The following is a 7,064-nucleotide window of genomic DNA, read 5'->3' on the forward strand; positions in this document are numbered from 1 at the left end:
TATTGTTGCCTAGGGATTCCTCCTTATTGTTTTTCTCAAGCATTTTATTGCTATAGATTAAGTTAGGGAGCTCAGGGCAATGTAGATTTATGAGGAAATGATGGACATAATGCCTTTAGAATTATTATGAGGCATTCATTGGGAGATATCTAGGAGGCATTTGGTGAGATGATCTGAAGTTTAGGAGACTGGTTTAGGATGGAGTCATCAGCCTTAATGTTTTTCATGAAGCTATGGCTGTGGATGTCAGCTCTCAGGATGAGTGTGTAAAGTGAGAAGTTCAAGGCCAGACACCTGGGAAATGCAGACTTACAAGGTTGCAATGAGAAGCCCGTACTAGACAGATATACCATACAGAGAGGTCAAAGAAAGCAGAAAAACAAGCAAACAAACAAAAACAAAAACAAAACAGGAAAAACAGTAACAAAATTTAGGAGGTTTCAACTTCTTTACATGTATTTTATGTTATTGCCAAATTGGATTGTTCAACACTTTTTGAAGCAAACTTACCCTATCTGTTTTCCATAAATTCTGTTCTTGTCAAAAATAATTTTCACATTAAAGACCACACTCAAATATCTCTTTCTGTGCTCTATTCTCTGATTTTCAGACAGGACTGTTACTCAGCTAATATCCCTGGAACTTTCTTTCTACCTCTCTTTTATCTCTAAGTTTGTTTGTCATAGTTTTCCATGTTTTTATCATTTTTCCTACTACACTATTTTGTGAAAAACTCTCACCTAAATATCCCTGTATCTCCATTAGAAAGTAATATAGTCAATGTGCATGTCCATGAATAGATGTTGAATAAAAAATAGATTATTAGAGTTGAGCTGAGCCAAGCCAGCTGAGTGGAGCAGCTGGTGGCCTTGGTCCAGAGCTTGTACGTGCCCCCAGGCTCTCCAGTCCCAGGCCTGCAGGAGCCAGTCCCAGGCAGCAATGCCACCACTGGAGCAGGCACACTATAGCCTTGACCCTTGCTGAACGTTAGTGCCGGGTGGAGCTGTACCCCTTTCTCCCACCCTCAGGTCCAGATCGTCAGGCCCCAGGCCCAGAGTAGTCTTGCTTACCCCCAATTTCCCTATACTCTGAGTGTGCTTCGTAGTTTTCTGGGATCTCCAGAGTGAAGCTCTCTGTGAATGGGATTTTAACTTGGAAGGACCACGGAGCAGAATGTAGCAAACAGCAATATTTCAACAGAGAAGATCGTTAGATTCAGCAGCAGTTTCAGGGGCATCTATTCATGGTACAAGTCAGTGTTAATCCCTGGCCCGTTAATCACCCTGACTGTCCACCCTATCATTGTCCAACCTGTCCTTTGTGGACAAGGTCAAATCATCAGGCAAGTGTCTATACCTGGGACACAGAATGTGTAGCAGATATAGTTGGATCCGTGCAGATAGATCCAGGTCTGGGTGGGAAAAGGAGAACACACTTTGCAGGTGCAGGGCCAACAGGACCAGACTCAGCAAATCCAACAGCTGCAGGCTGCTGTCACTGCCAAACAGACACAGACATACCAGACCATTGCTTCCCAGGGGCAGTAAGTAGCACAGACTACTGAAGGATAGGCCATCTTCTATTGGCCAGTTAATGCAGATGGCATCACTCTCTAGCAAGGCATGGCCAGCATCCCAGCAGCCAGTTTGGCAGGGACACAGACTGTTCAGACTGGAGCCAATACCCACACGAGCAGCAGTGTGCAAGGGCCTGTCATTGTAACTCTACCGGTATATGCAATCAGTTCAAGAAGGTTGGTCAGAATGGGGCCTGGAGCTGGCTCTTAGCCTCCCATCCAAGGAGTCCCTCGACCTGGGAAAGAGATGCTGGAAAAAGAGCCACTTTATGTGAATGCCAAATACTACCATTGTCTCTGAGAGATGGGAAGCCTGGAATAAACGAGAGGCAGAGGACATTCCAAAGGAAAGAGGACACACCTGTGTGAGCTATGTCATAGTATGGAAGTGTGGTGAAAGTGGACACGTTTACTCTCCAAAGGAATAGTCCATAAATGCAGGAGCCACCCCACGTAAAGAAAGAAGCAATGGCATGAATCATTGGAGTGTTCGCAAGTGACAGAAATGATCAAGATTGTGTTCCTTGCCACTGTTTCCCACTATTCCAGGAAATTAATCCACTCTTCTGAGGGGATACCCACAATCACATTCTGCCCATTTGTACACGTCAGAGATCACCCACTTAGTAGTGTAAGAGGCTCAGTGTTATCATTGTAGCAATGTCTGGCAAATAAGTCTGTTTGTTTGTTTGTTTCCCTAATTCTGTTAAAAAATACTATTGAATGGATGAAAGTATTTGCAAACCATATACAGTGGTACCTTGGTTTTCTAACATAATCCTTTCGGGAATACTGTTCAAGTTCTGAAACGTTCAAAAACTGAGGCATGATTTCCCCATAGGAAATAATGCCAAATGGATTAATCCATTCCATGTTGCCTTACAGCTGCCAAACCGTTTGTTCCCCCTGCGCTCTTCCCAGGATTTCACAAGGGAGTGCCTTGGCAAACTGAGGCCCGATGGATAGAGATCAGTCCTTCCCCTTCAATGGATTCCTTGGAGATGTGTGTGTGTGTGTGTGTGTGTGAAGGCAAAGTACAAGCTAGAACACAATGGGAACTTTCAGAAAGACAGCCAGCGGGCTACATAACACACAGATCTTGAGATTAACAATCTTTTACCTCCTTAGAATTAACCAATAAAAGCTATGCATTGGCCCGATTTGGGGCTCACTCCTTGAGGCTTGAGAGCCTTGGCCTCACTTGCACTCTATTCTTGACTACTGTCTTTTCTCAGCCCTGCGCCCTGCTTCTCGCTTCCCATAGCTCGTGTCATGCTGGACGCAACAATTCCAGACCTTTAAAATCAACCCCTAAAACTGCAAATTTTGCATGAATTTTACTATCTAATGATATCATAGACCCATAAAATTTATGGCGTTCATAAACCAAAATGTTCGTCGATGGAGACGTTCGAAAACCGAGGTACCACTGTAACTGATAAGGGGTTAATTCAAAAAAATATAAGGAGCTCCTACAAATTAATAGAAAAGAAAACCTATTAAAAAATGGACAGAGGACTTGAATAACCATTTCTTCTAAAAGACATACTATGACCAACAGGTATATGAAAAGATGTTCAACATCGCTAACTATCAGGGAAATAAAAATAAAATGATATATCACTTCACATCTGTTAGGATGGCGAGTATCAAAAAGAAAAGTAAGAAGTATTGACAAGGGTGTGGAAAAAAGAGAACCCTTGTACAGTGTTGGTGTGAATGTAAATTGGTTTAACCACTATGGACAACAGCATGAAGGTTTACCCCTTCCACTCCCAGTTAATTACAGTATCTTGGAAATGTCATAAAGTAAAATACAGAAAAAAAATAAAAATAAAAACATTGAAAAGTATGTTTTCAAAATTAAAAACAAAAAGGTTAAAAAGCAAAACCCCAAAACACAGTCTTCAGTAAGATAGAATGCTATAAAGAGATCAAGAAAAACAAGTTTGGCAATTATACATTTGATTTATTAAAAAAATTCACAATGTGCTACATAGATAATGTATTACAGAATTGTACACTTGTAACCTATGTAATTTTACTAACCATTGTCACCCCCAATAAATTTAATTTCAAAAATTTTTCATAGAAGATGAGAGAGTAGAAGTGAGATTTTAGTTGAAGAATAGAAGTTCAGGAATTCACAGCTTGTGACGCAGCAAAAAGAGAAAATTCTTTCAAGGAGTTTGTAAGAGAAGAAAACAAAAGTTTTATGCAATGCTTATTGTAGTGATTGATGGTGGTATTTTCACGTTTATTTTAACAAGTTTTAGATCAAGAATAATTAGCAGAACAGCCAAATCGGACAGATAAATGATCCCCTTTATTGAGAATAGAATTACAGGTGGATTCAGTTCAAGGTTAAGTAAGCCTATTTGCTCCATTTTGAAAATGTGGACTTGAGACATCTGTGATATATACGTTGGAAATTCCCAGGAAATATTTGGTGGGCTGGATGTGTGGATATTTAACTCAGAAGAGAGTGGTCTGGCAGCTATTAGCATAAAAATAGATGTTAAAACTGTCTGTAGCCCTCATTTTTCATGGAAGACTTTTTCTCCCTTCAATCTAAGGATAATTTCTCCAACTAAGATTTGAATTTCTGCTCCTCACTGTAACAAGACTCTTGTTTGAATAATGTCCATATCGCATTATTTTTATCTGTTTTTGTTTACGTGTTTGTGTTTTATGGTCTGAATTGGGGGGAGGGGATTCTATTGTGAAGCAAATAATATTATTGAGTTATGACCTGAGGAGTCCTTTCAAATTTTTTTTCCTGACTATTCAAGCATCCAGAACATCTTTTGTTGTACATTGTAACCAAAAGGCTAAGAAAGATTCAAATGAGGTCTGAGTAGATACTTAAACGTCCAGCAATGGGAAGAAAAGAAAAAAAAAAAAAAAATACTGACTTAAAAAAAAAAATTAGATATTAGAGATATTTTTGAGACTAAAGTTGGCTTTGAATATCAAGAGCCAAAAACTCTGAGGGACTCAGAGAAAGGCTTTCGCATGTAAAAGAATGTGTGGTGAATTAAGGACAGTCTCCACAGCAAGTGAAAGGATGAAATAGAGTAATATTAAAATAATATGGTACCTAACAAAGATTGTCACAGTAATGGAAAATGGAAGTAGATGTGATAGAAACTTAAAGATAGATTTAGGAATCCAAGCAAGAGCAGCAGTTACTTCTTTCTACTTCTTTTCTGTCATTCTTAAAGCAGCCAGTTTTCAGAATGCGAAGGCCTATGTGAATCTGGATAGAAGTTGTAGCAGATCAGGATGTCAGAAGCAAGAAGTCAAATGGTGCCACCACCTGAGTTTCCCTCAGCAGATAGAAAAGGAGACTAAGGAGTTTTGGAATGCCTAAAGATCACTAAATTTATCATAAATAGAAGTCAACCATAAGTAATGAAGTTATCTGAAATGTTTAAAATTAAATATTTAGCCTTTAGCAGAACTAAGTGTGTAAATGAAGGAGAAAACTGGTCTAGATTTAAAAGCATAAATATGCATACTATAATTACATTTCTAAACATTTATTAATGCCCAATATATTTTAAGCCCTATACTAGATTATATAATGTAAAAGTATATAGACCCAGAGTCCCTGATCCCATAGATCTTACAGAAAGAAAGAAAGGCACTAAATCAGTCCTTATGCATTCCATTTCAGTGTTATTAGAGAAAGAGCAGGCTACTCTATTAACATATGACAGGCAGACTTAAAGTAGACATGTGAGTTATAAACACTTGCTTGGCAAGCGGTGACACTCTTAAGCTACGTCCTTAAAAATGAATTCGAGTTAACTAGATAAAATGAGAATGTAATTCCAGGAAAAAGATAGGAAAAAAGTAAAGAGAAGAAATAGTGTATTTTAAAGACAAAATAAATTAGGTAAAATTGGAATACAGGAAGTGAGGACCAATGTGGTACCACATGAGGCTATTATTAGTATAATATACTGTAGTTTCATTTTGCATAATTTATTAAGTGCGCCTATGTGTCAGCAGCTGTGCTCACAGTAATAAACAGGCTCTTCCATAAAGCTCCTCGTATGAAAACACATAAATCGACCTTTTAGAATAACGTTCTAAGATATACGGGCCCTACAGCTGTAGAGAAGTCTGGAGGGCACTGTAGCCTTTGCCATTCGGGAAGTCTTCCTGAGCGAGGAAGCATAGAAGCTAGTTGGGATTATTAGGGGTGAATTAAAAGTTCAGGACCAGGTGAAGTAGTGATCACAGACATTATAGCAAAGGCATTCAAGGGCACTGAAACAGAAGGAGTATAAGAATGATACCGTTCATAGGTCTGGAACATGAATTCTAAGGTATAGTGCAAGGGAACAGGAGGCACAAGACGGTCACATGAAGAACTTGGGATGCCCTTTCCATGGAACGTATACCTTTTGCTGAGGTTCTGAGGTATTCTGAAACCTTTAAGAAGTTAAATCATATTTGTACTATAAAGAGCACAGTGTAGATATGTTTTGGAGTTTGTGGACAAAATAAATAAAAAAGAACAATTAAAATCCATCAGAAAACTCTGGAGATAAATTATGAACACTTGAAATAAAGCAATGATATTCCATTATGTGCAGTGGCAAGTAACATAATTGTCTACCCAGGATTAATTTCCCTTTTGCACTATCCTAACAGTGTCCAGCCTTGTGTTCAGAAATCTCCCTTCCCTACATAGCCCATGTACCCTGGAGAAGATTAACCACATCACCAGCTGGAAAGAGAAGGCAGGGTGGATTCTGATGAATAAGTGCTTTGCATCTCATTGGGCAGGTATTGACTAAGTACAGGACATACACAAAATCATTTGATCATTCTTGCTGGGAATACTGAAAATAATGAGTTCTCTCTTGGTAAGTGTGACAGTCACACTTATCATAAACATTAAAGGGGTATTTGTTTTTTTGTTTGTTTGTTTGTTTTCAGTATCAATAAGTCTTTTTTATTCATTGTGTTTTCCCAAGAAAAGGAGAGGAGGGAAGAAAAGGGTCAGCATGTGTGCTACAAAATGATAACAAATGGGAAAGGAAGTACCCAATACAGCAAAATCAACCATCAAATAAACACTCCCCATTGATGGGGTAAGAAATCCCTCCCAAGGGAGCTCAGTTTCCTGAAGTTCAGAATTGATGGGAAGGGATCAGGGAAAGAACAGACAGGTTCTGTCCTTTCCTGCTCTCTTTTTCTCCTAATAAATTTAAAATTTCACACAAATCTTTGGTTGCTAGCAGTAAATATGTAGTTACATTTGTCTATTTCCTGTTTAACAATCTTGTGACCAGTTTGGCCTAAGTTTCTTGCACCTGCATGAAAGTTCCTGAGTGACTCAGATACACATCTGTCTTTCCTTTCTTGTTTTCGCAACCCCATTTTCTGTTAATGAAATCATAAAGCTGCTAGAAGAAAACATAGGCTGTAAACTCCTTGACATGGGATATGGCAATGATTTTTTTTTTTTAAT

General features: G+C 38.7%; 1 pseudogene; it reads left to right on the plus strand.

The window, feature by feature from the left end:
- Positions 1-233: 233 nt before the first annotated feature.
- On the plus strand, positions 234-2,053 carry LOC109436386 (nuclear transcription factor Y subunit alpha pseudogene; annotated as a pseudogene).
- Positions 2,054-7,064: the final 5,011 nt, after the last annotated feature.

Source organism: Rhinolophus sinicus, chromosome 16 (genome assembly GCF_057876585.1).
Source record: "Rhinolophus sinicus isolate RSI-liver-muscle chromosome 16, RSI-T2T, whole genome shotgun sequence".
NCBI classification, from domain to species: domain Eukaryota; kingdom Metazoa; phylum Chordata; class Mammalia; order Chiroptera; family Rhinolophidae; genus Rhinolophus; species Rhinolophus sinicus.